At 37.5% G+C, this 27111-nt stretch overlaps 1 protein-coding gene across 2 annotated transcripts in view; it reads right to left on the bottom strand.

Moving 5' to 3' along the window:
• The window catches only part of frmpd3 (FERM and PDZ domain containing 3), a 100619-nt gene that overhangs the window by 44158 nt on the left and 29350 nt on the right, over positions 1-27111 (bottom strand). The window contains exon 1 of one of the 2 annotated variants that reach the window (XM_017424206.3): positions 16292-16379. The exons of the other annotated variant lie outside the window; for it this stretch is intronic. The gene's annotated coding sequence lies outside the window, so the exon portion shown is untranslated. Of the gene's footprint in view, positions 1-16291; positions 16380-27111 lie in introns of those variants that run through there. 2 annotated transcript variants of the gene reach the window in all.

Consider the following 27111-nt stretch of genomic DNA (forward strand, 5'->3'; position numbering starts at 1 on the left):
CCAGCCGCCGTGATAGCCTGTGCTCAGCCATGTGTGTGAAGTTTGCGAAAGCAATGTTGATTGCAAAGTGGTGGTGTTTTGACAGGGCCACTGAAAGATTTATGCAGTCACAGTGTTTGTTTACGTGTGTGTGTGTGTGTGTTTGTTTATATTCCAGTTGGGGACCTCGAACTGACAGAATACCAACCGGTTAAATTGGGGTCCCAGAACACAGAGTTTCTTTTTTTGGACTTGTTTTTTAGATTTACTGTAAGGGCAGAATTAAATTAAGGTTAGGTTTAGCATAAAGGACAGGCACTCACTTTACTAAATGAAGGAATGAAATATATTAAATCAAAGAAGTGTCCCCAAAGGGATACAGAATCAATTAAAGGTCCGAGAAGGAATGCAAATTGCCTTTTCTTTCCAGAATTTAGACTAAGATCATCTTATGATGAGAACAAACAGAGTAGTATCTGTTTTGGTTAAACCTTGTAAAAGACCACAATCTTATGCAAGATGCATTAGCTCAGTCACTTACCACATCAAATCATAGCTCAATATCTGAGTTCTAGCAATTTTTGAGTTGGCTTATGTCAAATAGCTGTGGCAGCCATTCAATGTACACTCAATGATTACTTTCTGAAAGTTTCATTAAAATCCATCTTGTGTGGTTCAGGAAATTTGTTAACGGACAAACAGGGCTGACTCCAGCAGTTAATGTTAAAGTTTTAAGCAAAGATGTCAAGCAATAAGTAGCACTTAGAGTATGTCCTGTGAGTGACCCTCAACTGCAGCCACACCAAACTGTTGCTCAATATCTGTAACCTTGACTGAATTATAACCATTTTTGTTTTTTCTAAGATCAGTTAGCGGTAGTGGTCATCTTGAACTGAGCTTGAATTGAAAAAGAAATCAATTGTAGATATCCACACAATCACTTCTTTTGGGAAGTTTGATTAAAATCCATCCTGTGGTTCATGAGATATTTTGCATACAGACGATTGCAATAGTTGATAAAGAAGACAAATGGATGAAGAGATGGATGGATGGGTATGTTGCCCTCTTTTTTTCAGAAACTGGTACATTTTCCTAAGGTTTTCCCTTTCCTGCTACAAGCCTTAGTCAAACTATAACAGGATTACAGCAGCCTGCACTCTTGTATAGCCCGTCTTTTGAGCTGCTTGGTGTGCTTAGCCGTGGGAATGTGTTTCAGCTGTGTGTGTGTGTGTATGTGTGTGTGTGTGGGGGGGGGGGGGCTATGAGGATGTGTGAATTCATATGACCTTAAACAACCATGTAAAGAATACCACAATACCAAATATAGCCAATTAAACGTTCACTTGCAGTGCATGCTGTCAATATGTTTCCATATTAATAAAATTGCAGTCATGACCTGCAGATATTTGCCCCCTTCTTGTGGGGTTTCTGCAGCTGTAACATTTTGCACACAGATAAACAGTAAGAGTTCTGCTTTATGTAACAGATTTACAAACTCTATCATATCTAAATACTCTTGCAGCCCTCTAAAAACATGTGTAGTCCTCATAAAATCGGTTTCTATTCATTTTCCCTCACGCATGTCCTCTGGCATCCATCGAGTGGTGCTGCTGCACCCTCCGCTCCCCCACTTCCCACAGCCTTAGTGAGACTCCACTCTTCCTCCTCTCTTCCATGGGTTGTTTTTTAAGTGACTTCACACACACAAATATATTTTATCATGCAGTGTACATAAATTGAGATTTTATTCCAGAATCTGTCCATTTGTGAAAGAAACAGAAGTAAGTTTTTTAACTATATTTTTCAAATATTTTAAGTTTAACAATAAAAAGAGTGTCAAAACAACCATAGATGCTGTTAGAAGAAAGTTTCAAAATGTTTTTTTCAATTTGCCAGTGCATTTCCTTCTTCGAAATCTGCTCATTACTGAAGATGGCTGTTTGCTTCTTTATGCTGACTTGTAAAGAGTTTGTTAGACAGAATCTCATGGGAGTAATTAACACAAACAACAGCAAAGGCCAAGAAGTTCATTTTACTAAAGATCTGAGAAAGAGCACCACACAAGTCAAACATGTCTGCTGAACCCATTTTTTAAACACCTATAAGATTTTATAGTCAACTAGTTATCTGTAAGGAGCCACTATGCAGTGAGTTAATTAGTGTTCATGAAATAAGACCTTTTTCAGAACGCGGCGCCTTCAAGTTTCATTTAACTTTGACCACATTGGCAAAAACTTTCTGGAGATGAAATAAAAATTTGGGCAATTTTTATTTTGCTACAACGAAGGAAGTTTTGTTTGGAGGAGTAATCTGACTCCAGGTGTTAAACATGGTGGCGGTAGTATCACACTCGGTGGCTGCCGTGCTGCCAATTGGAGCCGGTAGTTTAAAGTTCAACAAAAGTCTCAGCAAGAAATAAGCCGACTGACGAAACTCAGACAAGAAGTGTTAAAGACTAAACCTAAAGGCAACAATGAAAACGTGTGATATAACGAGCTGCAAGTCTGAGCTATAGGGAAACTGGGAGGAAATAAGAACAACAAAGGCTCCACACACATCAGCATTTCAGCCGGAGAATAACACAATCAGGATAATTGCCAGGGTTCAAAAAGAAACAAACACACACTGTAACAGCTGTTCTGTTTCAGTCTGTATGAATAGTTTTAATGCTGTTGATTTAAGCAAACCCACAATAACTGTTAACATTTCTGTGCTAAAAATGTGTGCTGAGCAAAGTTTTTTTTTTCCTCCGGAAAAGCACGATCTAACAAAGTGGCATGATTCTAACCACAGTTTGCAGCTGTAAGTTTTTTCCTAAAAAAAAGCTATAACTACAGGACAAAGAAAAATCTGATTGCATTTAGATAATTAAGAGCTCCTCTAAACGCTTCGTGATGTTGTCTACTAACTGATAGATTCAACGTCCTCACTGCTGCTTTGCTGCAAATCCAACACAGCATGAAGTATGTGAGGAAGAGATTATAAACAGACTGAGGTGGTAGCATGAGGAGATCAAAGAAGGACTGGGTACTAATTGGTAACTGAATCGTCTTTAAGTGTGAGTGAGAGTGTGAATGGTTGTTTGTCCTTTGTCTCTGTGTGTCCCTGTGATGGACTTGCGACCTGTCCAGGGTGTCCCCAGCGTCTCACACAGTGACTGCTGGAGACAGACACCAGCTCCCCCCTGACTGTGCACAGAACAGCAGGCAAAGAAAATGGATGGATGAATAAAAGGAGCTGTGAGAGCAGAGCTAATAAAACACAGGTTAAATGAGTCACAAAGTGTGCAACATTACTGAGTTAAATGGGCTGTTCATCCATCCATCCATCCATCCATCCATCCATCCATCCATCCATCCATCCATCATCCATCCATCCATCCATCCATCCATCCATCCATCCATCATCCATCCATCCATCCATCCATCCATCCATCCATCCATCCATCCATCCATCCATCCATCCATTCATTCATTCATTCATACATTTGTCAAAGAAGCAAAGTGATATGTACTTAATTTGAATATAAATTTGAATTAATTCATTCATCAAAAAATAAAATGTTATCTTCCCAATGTGAGTTTGAAGTTTCAATTCATTCAATCAATAAAAATTGAAATTAAAGTATTCATTCATGCATTCATTTATTATTCAAAGAAGTGAAAAGTTATGTATTTAATGTAAAAAGCTTTCATTCATTTATTTGTGCTGTCATAAAATTCAAAAGGTTATCTTCCTTATGTGAATTTAAAGTTTTCATTTATTTTTTAATTCATAACATAAATAGAAACATGATGCACTTATTGTGAATTTAATTTTTTTTATTCTTTGAAGAACTCATTTATTCATCACAGAAATAAAAAGCTATATGCTTAAAGTGAACTTAGTTTTGATTCAGTCATTATTTCATTTGTGCTCTCGATCTTCTTGATGTTTGTCACATTTGTAAAACAAAAAGTGCTTTTAGCGTCCAAGCTGAACTTCTTCATGTACGTCGGACGCGTTCTCTCCTTGTTACGGAGAGTCAGCGGCTCCTCCTGCAGGTGAACAGGTGCTGATATGTTTCTCATCATGAGCCGACCTCTACCTGCTCATCAGTCCAGAGCTCATCACACGTCACACGTCTCTCTTTCTTGTGAAAGAAAGGCAGAAGAAATACAACAAATGGACTAAAAAGAAGAGTTGAAGATCCATTCACATGTTCAAGGGTGGATGGTTTTTGTTGTTGTCGGTTAACTGTTGGTACAAAGCACGAGTTTTCATTTTACTCTTCCCATTGTTGGGCCCACAGAGCCCTTCATTTATAATGTCTAACTCGAAATGTGGCCTGGCGCTAAATTACCCTGACTACATCTCAGCATTGTACTAAAGAGTCATAACAAAGAGAAAAGACCGTAACGGTGGCCAGAAGCTCCGAGGTGACATTAACAATTTTAAAATGAGAGCTGTCTTCTTAATTAACTAATACCAGGGGACACCAGCCACTCTCCTCTTCTCTGTTCCCTGGGAAAGCTTATTTCATGCTCCAGAAAACCTTCACTTTACACACAAGCACAAGCATGTCTGGCGATTTGTCTGCATAAGAAACGTACACAGAGACATAATAAAGACGGCTTATGAAGTGTCAAGAATGCAGTAAAAGCAACACAAAGTCCGCAATAAGCCTGAAAGTATAAGGTGCATACTCATGTTTGGCATTTTTGGGATATTGCGCTGAATTTTCAGATTGTTTCCTTTCTTCCAGCCTTATTGGACTCGTTGGAGATAAATAGACTTGATAGTAGTTTGTTCTGTGAGAGGAGACTCACCGGTACAATGGCCACAGCTCCAACTAAAAATCAAACTCTGAAACTCAGAGAGCCCTTTGAATAAACTAATGAAGTGCTCCATCTCTCTTTCAAGGTCTTATTCCTAACCCGAGCTTTTAAAGGTAGATACACAAAGGAAGAAGAACAGTTCTGAGAACTGCTTGAACCAACATGCGTCGTGGAGACTGACACTGATCTTCTTTTAAATGTAGTGCGTCATTTTTCTACAAATAAAAAAAGAAAAATAATTGCCTTCCTCGTTTGTCTAAAATACCAGCGGACTCAGAAGGCTTTGATTTACATATCCTTTCGGTCAGTGATCACCATAGCAACCTGTGGAGTGAAAGGCAGAGTACAGTTCAGCAGCTGGGAGCCTCGGGGAGAAAGAAACACGAAACGAACCCCTGACGAGCTGCTCCACCACCATGGTTTTTTTTTTTTTGCTTGTTTTAAAGAGAAGCTCTCTGGTTGTGTGTATAGAAAAGGATGTTTTACAAATCTTTAGGCTCCTTGCATTCCCAACCTGTCAGAGGTTGTTTTTCCCCCCTCTACACATCTCCACTCATGGGTTGCTGTGTGTGTCTGCTGTCAAGCTGCTGATTTCGGATGAGTTAAAGAAATCAAAGCCTGTGGCAACCTTTGGCAAGTCTGAGCGTCTTACGCTGTGGATTAACTGAACACCACAGAGCTTTAAGCTAAATATTGTTGCCAAAGGTGAAAAAGAGATAATGTTTTTGCATCAATGTGTGTGAGTCCTAAATCATGGACCAGTGTATGGATTTCATTAAAACTCTCAGAAAGTAATCATTCTGTGCAGCTCTACAACTGATTACCTTATTGGAGTCACCCCAAATCAAGATGGCCACCACAGTTAATTGACTTCAGCCAACACAGGAATGGCTGGTGTGGAAGTAACTGGAAGTCCTTCACAATACATAGCTGGAGCGCTAGGACATTGCACAAAACATTACTTTCGAGGTTTGACCAAAATGGCGACAACTCCATCATTTCTCAACATAAGATGATCTTGATTCAACAGACTCCAAGTCACTCTCTGCTTAAACTGAGTGAAAGGCCTTTCTTGTCATGGCACTGTCCACTGGACCAGTAAAAAACTCCACGCTGAAGACACGTTTTCCCTTTCATGCCTTCTTTGAAGGAGTCAAACAAATTTTAATGAACAACATGTCCTTTTAAAAGAAGCAGTCCACCGATGGGATGGCTTCCACATGCATCAGGAAGACTGCTTGATGTTAAATGAAATCTGTCTGACTCTCTGAAAAAGACACGTAAGCCTTCTTCAGTAGATTATGTCAAACAAATGAAGGCATTTTATCCAGTTTAAGGAGAGAGTGCCCTGGAGTCTGTTGATATTCAACTTTAAGCTTATTCCATCCAAATATTTGTTTGTTTATAGGATGATCTTAGTTTAAATCTCTGGCATAAAAGAAGGAGGCGGGCGATATGCATTCCACCAAGGAAAGCTTGGCCTTTAATATTATGCAGATTTCAACTAATAAAGAATAAAGGTCGCATTCATATATATTTAATTTCTTAAATGAAAAAGCAGACGTGTAAATAGAAAAGGACAAATCCTGTTGAGTTTCATCCGTGGCTCAGAGTTGCCGGTCATTCTGCTCTCAGTGCAGAGGATTAACAGTTTATTAATATTTCAGGCTAATTTGGGCTTTCAGCAAAGGCTGCATGACAAATTCAAATCAGCAGGGATGGAAAAGTTTACCATGAGATCATTTCTTCACTTTTGCTTTTTTTTTTCTTTCACAAAAAAATTGGAAATATGAGGGAAAATTAAGTTTGGAAGTAGTTCAAAACTCTGAAAGGGCAAAATACTCAATAATTTATGATGAAAATTTTTCAAAAATACGAGGGTTTTAATATTTAGAGCATAATATTGTGCAAAAATTAAGGCAATCTAGAGAAATCTCTGGAAACAAGGGATGGGGCTTGAAAATCTCATCGATTGGCCACAATCACTGGGCCTTTGGGCAGCAATGAATTACAGACATGATTCTCTAATGAAAATCACCTTAGGGGCTCAGAACCATGATCAATAAACACAGGTAATTGCTGTGTCCACAAACAAAAGATACCCCCCCAGCAAATAAAGAAAAACACACATGCAGACATGACGCAGAGACATAATTCTCCCATCTCAAACTCATTTATGAGTGACGAAGAGAAGAAAATGTTACATTCTTTTAACTAAAGAGGAAAGAATTTATTATTGCTCAATAAAAAGCAGCATATGTGATGGCATGAAAGGACATTACTGTAACTGGCATTCATAAATTGCAAATCTAAGAAGATACTTTTATTACTCAGCCACATATATAGACGTTTAGAAGCTCCTTACTGTATGAGATGCTTTATCAAATTTCTGTTTTAATTTATGAGGCTTTATTATGTTTTTGTGTTATTTTCTTGTTCAGCCTTTTCATGGTTTTGTAATATATGGTTATTGAAGGTTTTGCTGAAATCTGTTTGGTTTTCTGTTTTACTGCTTTAGGCCTCATAAACGCAGCACAGTTTCTGGAAATGTCTTCATCCACACAAAAACACCAAAAACGTACCCAGTCACTGTAGTGACCATGCCAGGCCTGTATGTGGCCTATGACATCATTATCTCTAAAAGGTTGTGTTTTGACTGTTGACACAAATACACAAAGTGGTGTTTCAAGATGTTGTCACAATGGACCACATTCCCCCCAAAAATACCATTTTGGGTTTCATAGACAAAATTTCAACGTGGACTCAAAAATGAAACGCAAAAAAAATAAAAAATTGGTTTATTCACAAAAAACTTTGTTCCCATCAGTTTCATGTTCTGTATCTTTGTTTTATTCAATCAATCAATCAATCAATCAATCAATCAATCAATCAATCAATCAATCAATCAATCAATCAATCAATCAATCAATCAATCAATCAATCAATCAATCAGACTTTATACAGCCTTTTTTATACTGCAGAGAGTAAATGGCAAAAGTAAAAGTAAACACAAACTACCTTTTACTTTTGTAAAAAGGTAAAAATAAATTAGAGAACCATAATAAAGTGAAATCATAGATGTGTTTGTTTAAACTTTTTTATATTAAGTGAAGTCTTTTCTCTTTTTAAATCCACCACTATACAGGTACATGTAGCGAACTTTGTGTGAAGAACAAGATAACAGGAAAATTTGATCACATGACTCAATTCAGAGATGAGTCCATGTCAGTGTAGACAAACAAACAAACAAAAACAAACTAGAAAATGCATTATAAATAAAGATTTAATTTTTAATGATAAAAAAACCTGTTGCTTATGTCAGTGCACACTCACCTGTGAAGGAACTCTACAATACACTGACTTAAGAACGGTTCTCTTGAGACTAATTCTCAAAAAATATTACTTGAAGTCCATACTGTACATATGTTCATCTTCATATGCACTCTAGTCCTCTACAAATACATTTATCTGTTTTTTCAGCACTCATCCTGTTTAGGGTGGGGAACAGGTTGGTGGTCTGTTACAGAGACACACAGAAACAACCATACAAGCTCAAACTCACTCATTCAGTTTGGAGACATCAATTATTCCAACACAGTCTTTGAACTGTGAGACAGCACCAGAGGAAACCCATCAAAGCAGAGAATAACACGATAACTCCACACAAAAAGACTTGTACGAGTGAATTTCTTTTTAACAATGACCACAACACCACTGTTCCATCTACACTAAAGCTTTACATGTGTGCTTTTAATTGTCTCAGATTGGTATTTGAGTTAAAATGGTTTCAAAGATTATAATCCTAATGCTCATTTGCTAAAAATCTGGTTTGCATGGAAGCTGAAAATGTTTTATTTTGTTGCCATCTTCGGCTGTCACCTTACAATAAAATGTAGTATCTACAGAGGATACAACACACCTGAATCCCCAAAACCTTCTTTTCACCATATTTATTGTGGACATAAAGATGTAAATGTTTTCAAGTTACATTTCTGATGCAAGTAAAGTAGTTAGAACATTACCATATTATTATATAGATACCCATATATATTACTAATAAATAGTTAATTATACAAATAATAATTAGGTCGCAAACCCTCAATAAACCATTACTGAGCAGTTACACATTAGATACAAATGACAATAGTGACTCATTTCTTTGACAAATACTGAGCCAACATTTATCTGTACTCTCCATTCTCACTGTTTACCTGCTTTGTTTACAATTTAAATGTTAAATACAAACATTTTTCACTACGTAACCTGCATGTAAGCGCTGCGATCTTTTGTAGATATTAGATTTGCTTTGACAAGTAAAGTTATTTAGGCAAAAAGTAAGCAGCTAGCAGAAAACATTACATCATCTACAACATCTACAGTGTCTGAATGACTGAAAGTACAACAAAGTCTAACTATTTTATAAATGTATACGTGTACAAAAAGCTAATAAATAACCTTTTAATAAAGGATTAATAAATCTTTATAAATGTGCCTTTATGCTCAGAATGCTTTGCAAGCTGAGCTAAAGCTAAAGCTTTTGTTTTTGTTTTGTTTTCCGCTCAATTTTGAAAAAATCGAGAACAGAAACCCTGTCAACAGTGCCTGTGTTTTAAAATGTTAAATTGTCATTGGTTCTTATTTTAAATTTTTATTGTCATGACTACTGCACTTCATTGTCAAAGAACTCACATTATTGTTTGTTATTCTTGTTTAGTTTTTTAGTCTTGTCCACTATGACGTGTGCCGCTGCCTTTCTTGGCCAGGTCACCCCTGTGAAAGACGTGGGTTTTTGTCTGGTTAAAAGAAGGGTTAATAAAGCGGTACCATTAGAACTCCACAGCATCTGATGCAGATTTTATGTCATTACTCTGTGAAACAAAGAACTGTGACCGAGCGCAGTATGTACGCTGGCATTAAGCAGCTCATTCTCTATGCAGAGAATTATTTCGGCTCTCAGTCTTTTTATTGCCTACAAGGATGTTTCAACTTTACTGGCACACAGCAGTAAAACACGGTGAAAAACACAAAGGGGCCTGTGGAATTTGACTCTGGCCACAATAAAGAATGGATTTTACTGTTAGCACGGGTTTGTGGACAACAATGCTTTCCTCCTCCAGACTCAATCAGTGAAAGGCAGCAGGCTGGAAGCAAAAAGGGCAAAAACTGGCAGAGGCACTTTCTGATAAGCTACATAAGATTAACAGTTGCTATTGTTTTTCAAATGCCACTTTTATCAATTCATTATCATCACTTTGCATTATGCATTACACCTTATTATCACTATGCCCTTAAGTACTTTTTGTGTGTATTTCTTGTCAGTGATTTCTTTAAGTGGGAAAAGTGGATGTCAAGATGAAACTCTCAGAATACGTAATGACTTCATTAGTGGTCCTTCTCTGTGATTAATTGGAGTGCTGTGTCACCCAGCGTGACAGAGAAGCTCACAGGCAGACAGCGTTGTGACAGGAGACGAGTACCGTGTTGATGAGGCTGGAGAAGATCACACCCACTGCTGTGAGCTTCTACCACACACACACACACACACACACACATACGAATGAGTAACACACAAACACACTCTTTCCTATTTTAGCACCAAATCCTACTGTTTTCAAGAACAGCATTTCAACCTCCCTAAAAATAAATGAAAAAAAAACCCAAACTGGGCCAGCATTCAGTCAGGTTCACAGAAAGGAAGAACAGGATACCTATGATTGGCTGATTGCAATCTCGCCGTACACACGTCTGATTAGCAACAGCAATCTCCGCTTCACTACATTTTCTTCTTCTTTTCCTGTAGCACCACACTGGCACAAACCCAGCTGTGGGAGCAGCCCTGAGATGCTGACATCTCCGTGAGTAAACAGGAGAGGAAACACATCTAAGAAATCTCTGAGACTCTCAGTTCAAGGGGCAGGAGATGAAAAAAGAAAAAAAAAAATCTACTGTCTTTCACGGCTTCTGTGGGCTCAGCGTCGCAGAACACGCTACTCGACGGAGCAGCAAGGGGAAGAAGTGGGGATGAGTTAAAAACGTGCCGGAGATGCACCGAGAGGGCAGGGATAAAGAGAGACAAGGGTTTCAGCGCTGAAATAAGAACACCAAAGGCGGACAAGCCGCTGGTTTTGATCTGGTAAACGCTCCCCAATAGGAGAACCAGTCTGGCCTTTGATGAGTTCATCTGACTGATGCCGTCCCTGATGACTTTGAACACGGAATCTGGAGTCAATATGGCAGAGAACGCACGTCCAGCTACTGAACTTGGCTCAACAGAAAAGCAGATCTCTACAGTGCAAATTCAAGTTGAATCAATTTTATTGATACAACCACTGCACCGGGTCGACTTCAGCATCAAACAGTCAAAGAGGCATCTTAACCTGAAGGGACTGCTGTCAGAGACCAAAACCTGAAGTTAAATGCACTTTCACAATATTAAAGTACATCCATCTTTCATGAGAAACCTGTGGAACAGATTTGATTCAGGCAGCAGCAGCAGCTACTTTTTAATGTTTCCATACTTTAGACATCAACGGTATAATAATTATTGCTGAAAGGTGACAGGCAGGCAATAATGTTTTTGCTCCTGTATGTGTGTGCAAAATATCTCATGAACCGCGGGGCAGTTTTTAATAAAACTCTCAGAAAGTAATCAATGTATGCAAATCTATATTTGATTAACTTTTGGACTCACCCCAATTCAAGACAGCCACCTCATCCAGTTGACTTTAGCCAACACAAAAACGGCTGTAACTCAGTGAGTTTCACAGATACTGAGTTAAAAATTGGTGTGGTAGTAGTTCAGAGTCATCGTGAACACGTTCTCCGAGGGCTCATAACTCGCAAGATCTCACGTTATTGCATGAGGTTGTGCATAACGTTGATCTCAAAGTTTGACCAAAGACGGCTACAACTTCGTCCTCAAATCTCTGGCCTGAAAGGAAGTGGGTGTCAGGATTTGGGTTTTTGTATTCAGTTTATTGCTTTTATTGTCTTCATGTTTCAGTTTGAGTTTATTGTCTATATTATTCAGTTATCTTTGTTAGTCTGGTCTTAGTTCAGTTCTTGTTCCTTGTGTCTTTGTTTCCTGTCAGTATTCACCTCTCCTCAGTCAATCATTTGTTTTCCTGCCGCATCCATCTCCACCTGATTCTCGTTAGTTATCACTCACCTGTGCCCACTTCACCTAATTACCCTCGGTCTTTAAAACCCGGTCATCTCCTCCACCTACTCGCTTGTCCGTTTGTCTTTTTTCCCCTGATATCTGGTTCTGCTCGTCTCCTGCCCATGTCCGTTCAGTATTTGTATTTAGTTTGTTTTGTATTTAGTTTTCTTCTTGCTGCCCTATCAGCGTTTTGTTTTGTGTTTAATGTAAATAAGTTAGTTTCTTTTCCTTTTTGAAAACGAGTCTGCGCTCTGGGTTCGCCTCCTTCTCTACCCTCCATGACAGTGGGCAATATGCATTCTTTAGGCCTTTAACAAAACAAATGCTTAAATGTAAATCATTTATTTTAACAATTAATAATGCTATATGGATACTTTGTGAGGTGCATTTGTGACTGTGGCTTATTTACAGCCTAAATCACCGCTGGATCTGTTAGGGCGGAGCTGTTGTTTTCCATTAGCGTGCATTCACACGAACCCGAAGATCATTAAGGGCCGAGCAATAGAGCGTAGATGAATTCTTCCTACTAGGACATCACTATGCATTCCGCACGCATAGAGATGCAGAAAAACAAACTCCGCTCTCCCCGTTCCGATAGCAACACCTTCCATATGCCGCAGCAGCGGGTCGCAGTCCCCATAGCAGATCACTGTTTTTTTTTTTTTCTTTTTTTCCTCCTTCAGTGTTGCCTTTCATCAGCATGCCAAGCGCTCCGTGGCTTTCTCCTCTCATCACAGTTTGCTCAAATCTGTGTGAAGTGATGAGGGAGACTTGTTTCTCTCCTCCAGTGGTAACGCAGAGATATTTAAGAGTGGCACTTTATTTGTTGGGCACAGCTAGAGGAAAATGTCAACTGTGTTTACCCTTCAGGATGACATTTTTCGCTTTTGCTTGTGGCATGGGAGTTGTTGAGTCTCTTTTACATTCAGTCCACCACGTTTGGTCCCAGCCAAGTCTCACTAAAGAACGTATGTTTGTCCACAGCACAAATATACTGTTGTTTCCAAAAGGGGATGCATGGTTTCATGTTGTGGCTTAATCAGTAATGACACAAGGTTACGAGTTATTGTGTGAACAGTTTTTTTCCTGTTTATAGTTTCTGATTTTTTTTTTCAATCACAACACTTTTGCTGACTTTGTCATCTTATTTATTAAACTTTCCCCCATAGAAACACATTGAGATTTCTTCAATTCATTCAAAAATATTGTTCTCTGAAATCAGCTTCAGCCTACTTGCTCTGAGTTTGTCGTTTTTTCTGCTCCTTTTAGCTCTTATCTACTATTTTGCCTCATTTAGCTTTGAGTGACAATTTTGCTCATTTTAGTCTTTAGTTACTTTTTGCTGACTTCAGCTTTTAGCTGCTTTTTTGCTGATTTGAGCTTCTCTTCTGCTTCTTTAAACCGATTCAGTGAACACTTCATTCTTTGACAAATTTCAGCGAAGTCGTTCAGCACTCAGCGTTTGCACCGCAGTTTCACAGAAAATAAATTTTTTAGTTGATATTAGTTTGTATTTATTTATCTTTTACACAAAACACAAAATCATTTTCTTCTGTCCCATCATTTAAAACTTTAAATTACAGAGGTTGCACTTTTTTTTTATCATGAATGCATCTAATTATGAAACTAGTATTCCTTGAAGACATGCATTTAATTCACACACCAACTTGAGTACCAAAGTTTTAGATAAGATCTCATGTGACCTGTCAGAACTTGAAGTATTAATAAGGATGATCTCCCCATCAGATCAGATTTTAGGTCAGTATCTAAAAAACTGACTGGGTTTTAGTCATTTCTGTGTTTGATAAAGTCAGTTACCTGTGTCTGCCATCTTGAATCAGATTGAACGTAAATGTTAATCAACTGAAGGCGAACCTCCAATGATTACTATCTGAGAGTTTTATTAAAATCTATTGTGTGATTCATGAGATATTTTACTAACAGACAGCACATACTTGGGAAATTACAACATCGCCCTACTTTTCATGGCAGCAGGAGATAATAAGTGACATCCATCTATTTTCTTTACCCGTTTCTCCTTTCCAGGTCGCGGGGAGCTGGTGCCTGTCTCCAGCCGTCACTGTACGAGAGACGGGGGACACCTCGGATAGGCCGCAAGTCCATCACAGGGACACATAGAGACAAACGAGACAAACAGCCATTCACCCTCTCACTCACACCTAGGGACACTTTAGAGTTAATAAGTGACAGTAAAGCAGAAAAATAAAAAAGTGATGAATGTTGGGTCAGGTGGAGCTCAAACTCAGCTCTTTGGTGTAACAGCACATTACTGCCACGCTGAGACTACCCCCTACTTCATGGTTTTTTTTTGTGCTTTTTAAAATGAATGAGCCAGTGGTAATTTACAGGAGGCATTACTCATTTTACCTCCCACTCGTCAGAATACGTCCCTGTTGATGCCAAATGCCTCTCTGTCCTGTCTCTTTGTGCCGTTTCTCATTTTTTTTACAGCCACAACACCATCAGAGGTGATTTGTTTTTCACTGTCAGAAAATTGATGTGTAGCGTGAGAGCCGAGAATGAAAGGAGGCCGTGCGAGCCTCGCGCTCGGTGCCGTGGAGTTGAGAGCCCTGCATAGATCAATAACTTTTTTACGTTAAATAATTTAAAACTTTAAGCCTATATTGGGAAACCACAACATTTTCTGCAGTGAATCAACATTTACTCCTCAATCTGAAAGTCCATTTTTAATCCCGATTTAAGCATCTTGGCATCATTCAGACAGACATCAATAATAATGAAATCAGAATTTTACTTTGCCTGATTATCACTCGCTGCCATGAAAAGTGGGTAATCATGTAATTGCCTGAGTGAGATTATTATGTGGGCTTTTTCCTGTAAGGGCTGCTATTGTTTTCTTGTAAATGCTTTTCATTCTCACGTCTAACTATAAGCACAAGATCTGTTTAAAACTTTGGAAGGTGGTGAGTGATATGCAGTCTTTTAAGGAATGTTAGTTTAATGTGGCTTGTTTTCAAGGTAATATCTCCCAACCCAACTCACGTTTATTTATTTATTTATTTTTTAAACCTGCCAAGCCAACCAGCATAGTGGCATGAGAAAGCTCTGCTTGACATTTCAATTACTAGAAAAATGCTTGAAAACTGCAGCTCACATAAATGTATAAACCCAGACGTGTTGCTGAGGGAATGCAAATGTCCCTCTTTTTTTTTTCCTAGAACCTGACAGCAGGTTTACAATTCAGAACATCTCCTGAAGTTGTACATCTAGATGTTATTTGCTGTCAGATGACTCAGAGATGCACGGGAAACGTTTTCATTTCGCTTTCCTACCAACCCATGTTAAAAAGTGGGGCGAAATCTGAGGCAGTGATTAAACATGGAGGAGGTCTTAACAAGCTTAAGTGGCCACGAGCATTGTGGGAATAAACAAAATGTTTTTGATGTTTGCTAATATTGTTTTTTTTAGATGCTAATTAAAGAGAGAGCTCGTTTTGAAAAATTCAGTACTGCACAGCTGTTTTATTAAAGTAATTACTGGATGCTTAAAAATATCCAACTTATGTATTTCAGACAAAAAAAGTGAGACATTCGTAATCTGAATTGACATTTGCATTGCTTTGATAGGGACTTTCCATGTAATTGCTTACAGGTTTGATTAGTGTGACAGCAGACTTTTGACGCTGCGGTGTTATTCCAATCCCTTAGTCTGTTGTAGCAACAGCTACTGGCAGATGCACCTGGCCGTCACAAAGAGGCTCCTGCTCTGCATCAGCTCTCAGCTCGCTGGCATGCAATCAATGCAGAATCGCAGACGTGAGCAGAAACCGCAGAGGACGCGCACGCGCCTAGCTGCCGTGCGTGCAATCACACCTTTTACTGCAATATCATAAAAACAGAGGATTCCCATCAAGACCGAGTTCACAGCTTCTGATCGGGTGTGTGTAACGTCTCTGAAGAACGGCAGCAAGACCGAGAGTGTTAGAGGGTAAATCATTGCTATTCATGACTCATTTTAAAATGCTTATTACAGGACGATAAGTCATTGAGAAAGAGGTTATGCATTTAAGAAAAAAAAATTAGCTTTTCCCTGTGGCTCATTGATAAAGGATTTGGCAATTTTCTTTGTATAATTATAATTTTATATGCTGTTTCAGGTCAAACCAAAAGGAGACAAGCAGTGGTCCTCGCACAGTGGATGTTCTAATAGTCTTTTTAGGTTTGAAAATGGTTCATATTTTCTATTATAAAAACAGTCTCATGGCTTTATATTAAAACGCTGTTTCATGTGGAACCTCGCACAGCTTTGGTATGTTATAAAAGAGAAAATGGAACATCAAGGGTTTACTTACAAGCTCTGAATGCTGACTGTTGGACAGGAGGTTATTTTTTGAGCAGGGAGCTGCCACAAACACACAAGCATCAGAGTGGTAGTGTGTGTGTACCTGTTGAGAAACATAAAGGCGGAAAAACAAATCCTTAATGCTTGCCATATTCAAGTAATGCTGAATAACAGCTTTAGTTTACGTCTAGAAATTGTTCTCATGACACAGAAATAATTAATAGTAGCTGAAACTGTTGATCATAAACTACAGTCTATAGTCTACATGGAAATCTCACAGATAAAACCCAAACCCACCAGAAGCTGCGGATCACAAGACTCTGTCCTTGGTCCTCTGCCGTTAATGATATTAGAAATAACATGATTCTTCCTAATTATTATTTCATTGTTCTTTGTTGTATGACAGAGGTTTTATATCCATCTCAGCCAATGCCCTGACTTTAAGTAACCCTCTTTAATCATTGACCATTCTAAAGGCAGATAAACCCAACATTTCAGTACATTTAATTTCTACTAGACATGTTGGCTATATTTTTTTACCTTCAGAGGCACCCATAGTAATTTTGTAAGTGATACATATGATGTTAAATTTAGCAGACTTTCATTCAAGCTCCATATTCAGCATCGGTTCAAAACAAAAACTAGTCTTTTTTGAATAGAATGAAAATATGTGTTCCCTAAACACAAAATCCATGCTGTCAACCTTCATGTCGGCCTTTTGCCAAGGAGATGATTTGTATGATAGAAAACAACACTGCAGCTTGAATTTCTCATCATAATCTATTAGGTTTTACATCAGGTACTCATCCTTTTTTTCTGTATCACACGGTTAAAACGACTTCCTGACAGTCCAGAGGAAATATTTAGTTGCTGAAGCTTCCAGACCTATTTGCATCTTGCTTGTGTGTGTTTTCAGTCATCCAAACATTGCCAATCCTAGGAGTTTTAAAAACAGAGCTGCTGGATTTCTTCTCTTGTTGTTGAAGACATTTCGCTTCTCATCCGAGAGGTTTTCTTAGCTCAAACCCGAATGTGCAGGGTTGCAAAGCCCGTGCAGTTTAAAGCTTTACAACTCTGCACATTCCTGCTGGAGTTGGAATGTGGTACACAACAAGAAAAGAAGTCGATTTGCACCGTTTTTTTTAAACTCTTAGGATTGCACCTTTTCTCTCAGCTAATTAGAGCAAACACTGTCCTTAATTTAACTACTTAACATTGGTTATTTCTTTTGTACAAATAAATGTTGACAATGTTAACTTTAAGTACTATATTTCCTACAGCTGAAATGAATACAGACATAAATTCCTTTTTAAAGATGTTGATACTTAATCAGTTTTAATAATTTTATTTACAATATCTTCTGTTTTGTCTCCCTTCAGAAAAACCTTGTGATCACATCAACATGTTAAAAATGTTTCAAAATTACAGGAAAATTGTGAGCGAAATATGTGTTTAACGCGCTAATTTAACATGTTTTCAAAGCAGAAAATGTGATTTTTGTGTGTGTTTTTGTTCCGCTGTTGTGTTTTGTAAATGCTTCACATTTCCGAGTCTCACTGCAAAAAGAGGGTTTAAAAAAACTTGAGGAAAAAAAAAAGTAGCCTTGTGAAAAACGAAAACATATTTATGTGTGTAGGTGGAAAAATGGTGTTGCTCAGATAAGAGTGGTTCTCCAGACACTTATGCTGAGATTACCTGTAGTTATAATGCTTTACTCATTGTTGCAACCAGCAAAGGGAAAAAATAAATAAATAAATAAACAAACAAACAAATAAATAAATAAATAAAAATCTACCTGCCAAATTATGTAGTTAAAAAAAAAACTGAGGTGCAATTTATAGATTTACAAATTATTACTGAAAAAGTGGATTTAATGGAAATCAGTAATGAAAAGTCAAAAATTTGCAATTAGCTACACAAAAAACCTGTATTTCTAAGGCATCAGTGTTCATATCAACTTATCTGTTCAGACTGGTTTATTTGATGCAACTTTAAACATTTTTTAACATTAAACACTTTGAAAATATTTACTTTACATACAAAATTAAAAACAAACTTTAAATAGAAATGTAAAAATGGCAATCCAAACAGATGTACTGGGGAATTATTTGTATTTTAGTTACTTTTAAAGATAGATAAATGCATTTGACCTACTTGCTTGACTTCCTTCTTTCATTTGATACAACTTTGATTGTGAAATAATTTGGTATATTTGTATCAAAGCTGTAGTGTTGTGTTCTGTACAATGGTTTCGAGTCATTTGTCATATCATTTTAACTCAAGCCATATCCCACATGGCAATTAGGAGACAACAATCTTTTATAATCTGCCAAAATTTATAAGCCATTGGCTTTGCAACATATTAAAACCTTGTGTCCTCCTCAAATTCTCAAATTGATTACCCTCTGACACCTTTATGGCAAAAATGTACACACACAAAAGCTGCTATAAAATCATCTTATATCAATATTTTGTGATGCTTTTTTTAGAAATCTCTTAAACTTCTTCAGTTTTGCTGAAAACTACCAAACACTGTCAGTTTCAGAATTGTAACCGGTTAAATACCTGTTTAATATTTGAAATATTTTATTATTTATTACCAAAACCCCCACATAGAATAACTACTTTTATACAATAAATAGCAGGAGGATGGGGCTTTGGTGGTGATTAGAGCCTTGGACGTGTCAAAGATTAGCAACAAAATGGATATTAATTCATTAACCTTTTTTGTCTTGATACTTGAGGACACGTCCTCTGGACACCTTCGTTCGTTCGTTTTTTTCTGGTGCCCAAAAATGCATCAATAGAGAATAAAAGACGTGCAAGAGTAAAAGATGTTTCATTAAGAGGCTCATACTCATCTTACACACTCAACTTTACTGCTGTAATATTTTGTTAGTAATGAAAATAAACCAGTTTTTCATGATAAAGAAGGTAAATCAGAATTTAAGATAAACTATAAGCAGAGTAAAATGACTTGGCTGTGTACCTCTTTTGTTCAGATGCAGATAACTTTTGTAAAGAACTTGAACATTTTATACTTTACACAATTTCATATGGTAGTTTCAGTTTTATTATTCAGATCTACATTTAAGTGGCTCTTTGAAATGACTTTGTCAGCAGGTGTTTTAGCTTCCTAAGAGGATCCAATTAAATTGTTTCTGGTTGAGCAGACTATTTGTTAAAAGTGGAGCCATGTCACTTTTTTAGCTTTGCTTTGTCAAAACCTGGCAGATTCTTTAACCTTTATCTGTATCTTGAATTAGAAAGATATCAAAGAGACATCCTTGCCCCTTTTTCTAACACTGTCTTTTTATTCACTTTTCTTTTTCTTTCATTAACTTGATTTCATTTTGTCCGTCACTACTCATCTGAATCAAAGCTTTCCTAAACACATGCTATCAATTTCAGTCTGCATTCTCTGGATCCCCAATCTTCTCTGATCTCTCCAGACTCAACTTTTAATTTGTTTTGATCAACCAGTGTTTGAATCTTCTATTTTCTGCCTTTCCCCCCGGGGATTATGGCGGATAGCACAACACTGACTCCGTGTTCTTTTAGATAAACAATCGCATCATACACACCTGATATTGAGAAAAACATTATCCGTTTCCATTTTAGCCAGTACATTGTGTAAAGACAAGCATTCACAATGAAAAAATAAAAAAAATAGAAAGGAAAGAAATGCAGCCAAGCACAGCCAAGAACATTTGGAGCTTTGCCATATTTAATTAATGAGTAGCATTTAGTACACAGCACACATATATCAACACGACACCCACTAGCATGGCATCTGCTATGTTACTATAGTAACTTCATGAGATTGTCTCATTGCAGTCATTATTTGTAATTAGAGCTCACTGGCCTAATTGTCTAAACCTTGATTTTTAACTAGAAAGAGAAGAAAAATAAATAAAGAAAACCAAATGTTTAACTCTTGGGTGTTGATACAGCATACTGTGATACAATATATATCTATATATATGAAGCTGAGTTCACACTAAGACAGTCAGAGGCTTAAAATTTTACATTCAGCAATCTGGACAGTCAAGTAAAATCTTAAAAAAAGGCAACTTTTTGTGAACTGAACACGATTCAAGCGCAGGTAATTAGTCCATGAAGAGCAGAAGAAACATTTCAGATAAGGGAAAGAAAAGATAATCAGTCATGAGTCAAACTCAGGAATCAGTAAACAAGAAGATAAAGCCTGAAAGATTTGAGTCCAACCATGGTCCAAGAACAACTAAAACTGTGGAGTACGGTTATCAGCACTAACAAGATGTTCGCTAACAGGTGAAGTGGAAAGCATTGATTGTCTTGGTGAAGTGACACTTTGCAGTAGTTCGAAGATGTTGGGTTGGATCTGAACATCCTGAATTTTAAGCTGTGTTTGAAGCAGGAAATCATGGGGAAATTAAAGGATTTGAAGGAGCTAGACAAGAATCCAAACTGATAGAGAGCGACAAGTGCAGCTCCGGTGCAATGTTTCTGATCTCCTGTGGTCAGAACAAACCAAAAATGACAAGACTCTGACCAGTGGAGGCTCATTGATACTGTGGTCTTAATCAAATAAAAAAGTAGTTAGTATTGCTAATCAATAAAGCTGATTTTAAGAATAAAATGTCAAATCATAGTGGGAAGTGTATGGGAAGTGTTTAGCTACAGTTGCTGGCCAAGTTGCGTCTAATTGGTACATGAGAATCAGAACAAAGCAGCAAAGTATTGGAAGATTGTCTGATGAATTATGTTTGATTTCAAATCATTTCCATGGCCAGGTCTAAGTATGTGAGCTACATGATAGAGCACTAGGAGGCAAATAACAAGGCAATGCTTTGGTGGAAAACCTTGGGTTCTGTCATTGAGTGGATGTTACCTGTTGATGCCACATTGTTGACCAAATACACCAAATATCTTATTTTAACCAAATAATCCATTTTAAATAAACTATAGGAAACAAAAACAAAACAAAACAAAACAAAATAAGCAGTTATAACAAGTTCAAGGTGTTGACTTTGTCTTCAGACTTTCCAGATTTCGAACCATTTGAGCATCTCTGGAATGTATTGAATGAACAGGTCCAATCCATATTGGCCGTTTTATACAGCTTACATGATTTAAATGATCTACTGCTGATAACTTGGTGCCAGATACCACATCAGATCTTCAGAGAAGCAAAAGAATGTCATTCTTAATATTGAGTGTGTGGTCATAATGTTATGGCTGATTTGTCTACGTATCAGAGGTGATTAATAAAATTTGCTCAAGAAACAGAATACTTCCAATCAGACAGTGTGGGGGCTAACCTCTGATTGCAGATCTTTTCACTCTGTTTTATTTATTTAAATTTCTGCCACCACAAATGCATCTGCTGATTTAATATTTCAAAGTTGTTAGACAATGTTCTACTTTTTCTTTTTTAATGAGAACACTTGGTTGTGACTAACCGGTGAATCACTGCACATTAAAATGTAGAAAATGTAAAAATATAAAATGCTAAAAAAAAGACTACATAAATTTTTATAAAAAAACAAACTTAAAAAGTAGACAATATTCAACATTAATGCCTGAAGGAACGCACCAAATGCAGTGTACCGTTAAAAGACTGGGTTTGTTTTACTTTGACTTGAGAAGAATTAAATTAATAATTGTGCGGAAAAAAAGAAGAAAATAAGCAGCGACAAGATCAATTTGGACATAAAATAAGAATAAATTAAAGGCCAAATAAACTGCAAAAAAATGGGGAAAAAAATAATGAAAAAAAATCAACCTAAATTAATTTTGAATTGATGTTTTTCCCAGAAAGTCCTTTCTGTAAGTTTTTTTTATTTTTTTTTTACAGAAAATGATTATTGATAAATTAATAACACAAAAATGTAAAATTTTTTATAAAACTTAGGCTTGACTGAAAATAGCCTTTGAATCTTGTAAATGTCATACATTTAAAAATATGTAAACCCTTTGTGCGACCTGGTGTCTTAAGTTACCACACTATTTATTCCTCTTCCTCTGCATTTAGCGTTCTTTTCTCCAGCTGTCATTCACTGCATCCGCACACTAATGGGCGCTTTAAATGACTATTAAAGAGGAAAATGATGGTTAAACAATTCAGAAAAAAATTAACAAACCTCTTAGCCATTTCATTTTCCGCATTAGCGGTGGCTCGTTCAATGGAAAAGGCTGAGGTAAGGTGTCAGCTAAAAGCACATAATGAAGCGAACTGTTTGTCAGGCAGGAAGATAAAGCCTATAATTGCTCAAGGTCCTGTTGTCAATATGCATCCTAATGCTTTCAGAGGTTCAGTGGTAATAAGAGCAGGTGCTTTGGCTTTTTCTTCTCCTATATAACACCTGGCTTTGCTCTGCTCTGATGGGTAAGAACTGGAGAAAAAAAAAGAGCTTTCTGAATTTGGATATGGATAATAAAACCATCTGATGTGTCCATACTCAGTGATGTTGCACTGGTACAACTTTTTTCAAGCTCAAATGCTTGTAATTTATTGCAAACCTGTTGGTTTGCACCCTATGCGTGTACCTCTGCAGACCTGTACATGCATATGTGTAGTATGTGTGCTTTCTCTCTGATGTACTGTACTCACTGACTGGTGTCTTCCTTCTTTGGTCACCCAATATAGCATGTAAGCTTTTAATGTAAAACTAGAGATTATCTTTTTTTCACGGTGGCTTCTACTATGTTTTGCTTTACTTTGAAAGAAAATACAACAAATACCTAGGGGTTGCTCTGTCTGTTCTGCATGGTTCCTGAACCCTTTCAATCAAACCATCTCTACATGGATGACATCAAACTCAATGCTAAAAATGAGCGACACATCAACTTGCTGATCCACTTTACTGGGATATACAACAAGGACTTTGGAATGTTTTCTGTCTGTATGAGTAAGGTTGAGTAATAACAGCTGAATGCATTGGACTACCACAAGGCAACATTGCAGGTTTTCAGGACATCTGCAAATAACTTAGAATCCCACAGGCAAATGACAGCCATGAAGAGACTGCAAGGATGTCAGCCACAATCAAGCATCTACAAAACGTGAGGCAGGTCCTGAAGAGCCAGCTGGATGGTAAGAACAAACCCCAAGCCATCGACACAGATGCCCTGCTAGTTATTAGAGACCCCACTGGTATAAAAGCCCGGTCAAAGAAGGAGATATAAGCCACTGACATCAAAACATGAAAGCTCTGCACAATGCACAGAGAGTTTCCCCCCAGGTCCAGTGCCATGAGACTGCGAGACACTATACAGGACAAAAGAACTAGGATCCCAGTGCCATCCGGAGAAAGCCTAAGAGCCAGACTGACAAAAAGGTGATGGCTAACCAACAGGTTACTGTGTTGGTCAACAAACGACAGAAGAAGGCAGTGGTGACAGATATACCAATCCCAAGTGACTGTAACATCAAAAGAAGGAACACAAGAAGCTAGAGAAACACCAAGACCTGAAAGAGGAAATAAAAAAGTTGTGGAGAGTCGAGGCCTCAGTGGTGCCAGTGGTCATCGGAGCACTCAGTGCTGTGACCCCCAAACTGGCTCCAACAGATCCCAGGAACAACCTCAGAGACCTCTGTCCAGAAGAGCACAGTCCTAGGAACAGCTATGATACTGAGCAGAACTGTTTTAGATAAACTGGAATTAAACATAACAAATGGTCAACAAAAATGATGCTCATGGACTTGTTTCATGACTCATGGCCAAAATTTCTGGCCATATTATTTTGCAGTCAACTAACTTGTCAACTAGTTGATAAACAAGATAAAACTGACACCCTCACTGGTGTCCCCTATCCCACTGCTGCAGGACTTTTTGTAAAAGCTTTTTTGTTTGGATCCATCTCTACAGGAGCTTCAAACAAAATCAAAAGCTAAACTTATTGAAACAATATCCCCCTGAGGTGAAGTCAAATTACACGTGTTCTGTCTATCTGCCAGTTTCTACGAGCTGAAAATCACAATCGCTTATCTTTTCTTACAACGTTTTCCATTAGCCTTTTAAATACCACAGACTTGGAGAAAACTCAAATAATGCTCACCACAAAACCTACAGATGCTATACTGTTTTTACCCAGCGGGCCTGTTGCATACACCATAAGAAGCTCATTATGATGATTTACTTTGCAGCTTGATGTTTACACCCGAGGACAATCATACATGATTACTCAGTGCATGCAAAGAGAAATTAAAGCCTCGAGGAGAACAGTGAAAGGGAAGGTGGGCAACTAATTAATACAGCCTGTAAAGAACAAAGTTGTCTGCGTGTGAGTGTGTGTTCGAGAGTCTGCGGTGGTGCTGATTGGTGGTTGTTGGATAATTGCCGATTTTTTATTCCCTGCACATCTCAGAGATAAGATAAAATTGGCTGCAGTCTTGGGACACCTGACACTTGCTTATCTTTGGAATTATTACCAATTACCAAGATAATTTCCAACCCGGCTTGGGCCAACTGTGTACCTGACCTTCTGATTAAACTATGGGAATAGAATTTGTGACGAACACTTTGCTTATGCTCACTGAGTTTTGAAGTTACGCGGAGCGTTACATCGGCATCACTTCAGCATCTGTAATATAAACAACAAGCAATATTATATTTGAAACTGTGGTTCCTCAGTTCCTTCAGACCCCACATGTTAGTTATCATTATTCAAGTCTTCTCCAGCTTACTGCTGTTCTGAATGATTTTGTGTGTGGTTTGCTTATTTGTTGCGTTTTTGTGTTCGGTTTTAATTTTATCTGGTGCAAAGAACTTCATGTTGCATTATTTGTAAGAAGAGTGCTTTATAAATAAAGTTTGATTGATTAATATAAAAAAAAAACCCAAGATGATAAAGTTCACAGAGAATTGAATGCTTTCGAAATCAGCTTGCGGTTTACTGTCTAATTAGCAAGATAATTTTAAGCAGCTATACTAGAAAATAAGATTTTATCCATAAAAAAGAAGCTCAGCTGGAACCAGATGAAAAAGTAATCTATTTGATGATGCCCCCTGCAGACTGTCTGAATTCAGTGTTTCTGTCATGTTCGGGTTCTCAAAGCACAATAAAACCTGGGAAACCCACATTTTTATTATTCCGAGGCAACTATTTTGTGTTCTTGTATTTGAAGCCCTTCTAGACTCAAAAAGAATTTGTGGATTTGGTTGTTTGGTTTCCATCAGTGATATTTCATTTTCACAGCAGTGGAACAGGAAATAATAGGTTTTTTCCTCCAGATTTCTTTTGTAGTCATGCACATTTTCCTTTTCTTTTTGTACAGTGCCCTGAGATGGCTTTTGTTGTGAACTGGCTTTATATAAATAAACTAATTTGAATTAAATCCACTATAGGTGAAATACTGACTGCTTATACCCTCCCCACAGAACCCTATAATCAAGTCTTGTGCTACCACTTAGTTGTGAAATTTGTGAATAGCTACAGCCCTATTCAGTTTGTATTTATTCAAAAAGCAAAAAGCAAATGAATAATTGATCATTCTGAAATTTAGAGATCTTTTAGTCAACTACTGGCTGCAAATTTTAGGATCTAAACATTTTTTGTTTTAATTTTTTTTACTCAACTCCAACAGAGAAAAGTGTTCGATTGTTACTCTATCCGCACTTGTTTGTTTTTTGGTGCAAATTTTCTGCAAACCCTAAGAAGTGCAGCAGAGAGTAAGGAGGGGAGAGAAACCCACAGAGTTGTTGCTGCAGATCTGGATCACTCTTTTAGAAAGGGCACTGGCTGTAGTGGAGAATCGCACCATCCCTAAGAGCCCTTCTGGTTTAAATCAGTCTCTTTTGAGCACTCCACCTGAAGGCCAGTATAATAATAAATTACTTAAGTACCCATTTAAATTCGTAGGGGGAAAAGAAAAAAAATCAGAGATGGATTTACTTACAAAAGCCTTTGGTCTTCATCAGAATAAGATCTGGCGTAGTGTGCGATCATAAAGTAATTAAATAGACCACAGATTTGATTATTTCATCCAGAGACACAAGCTTCCAAATTGTTTTCCCTTAATATTTATATACTCTGAATGAATAAACTCCACTCTGAATTATTACAATTGAAAGTAACATTGACGTTTCACTATTTGCTGAGTTACATATATATCTGGTTCAGAGGGAGAGAAGATTGGATAATTATTCTGACTCACATTACATCATGCAGTATGTTTCGTTTTTAAAAGTATTATAAGTCACAGGTAAATAAAAACAACTGTAGGGAGAGATTGTTTTTATTGATTTATAAACTCAGGGACTTTGCTCTTAAAGTATTTTTTTTTCAGTCATCCCACTGACACTGTTCTGTTTCTTTAATCTGTATTGGTCTTTTATACCGAACCAAATAACTTAGTTAAACAAACACAAAATGTGCAAAGCTGTCTAAATTAAAGGCTTATCGCCTCGAAGGAAAGCATTTCACCCCACTGCGTTCGTGCCAGAGTTTTAAACTGAGCTTGTCTTTTGTCGCTGTGGTCAAACCTCGAAAATATCCTCATGTAATATCGCAAAATATCACACTGAGAGTATGTGCTGTGAATGACTCTCAGCTACCACCACACCAAACTTTTGTTTGCAATCTACTGAGTTCGAGCCATCTTTTTGTCTTTTAAAGGTCAGTTGCTTCTGGCAGCCATCTTGAATCAGCATGATTCCAAAAAGCAATCCTTTGGTAGATGAACACCAGTGATTATTTCCTGAAAGTTTCATTAAAATTCAATCAGACATACGAACACATTATCGCCTGCCTTTAGGCTGCAAGCAATAAATATTTAAGCATCCCGTATCTTTTTATTGCTTCATATCCTTTTTATTTGAACTCTCCTGAATGCACACCTCATAG

The sequence above is a fragment of the Kryptolebias marmoratus genome, linkage group LG9 (assembly GCF_001649575.2).
Source record: "Kryptolebias marmoratus isolate JLee-2015 linkage group LG9, ASM164957v2, whole genome shotgun sequence".
In the NCBI taxonomy this organism is placed as follows: domain Eukaryota; kingdom Metazoa; phylum Chordata; class Actinopteri; order Cyprinodontiformes; family Rivulidae; genus Kryptolebias; species Kryptolebias marmoratus.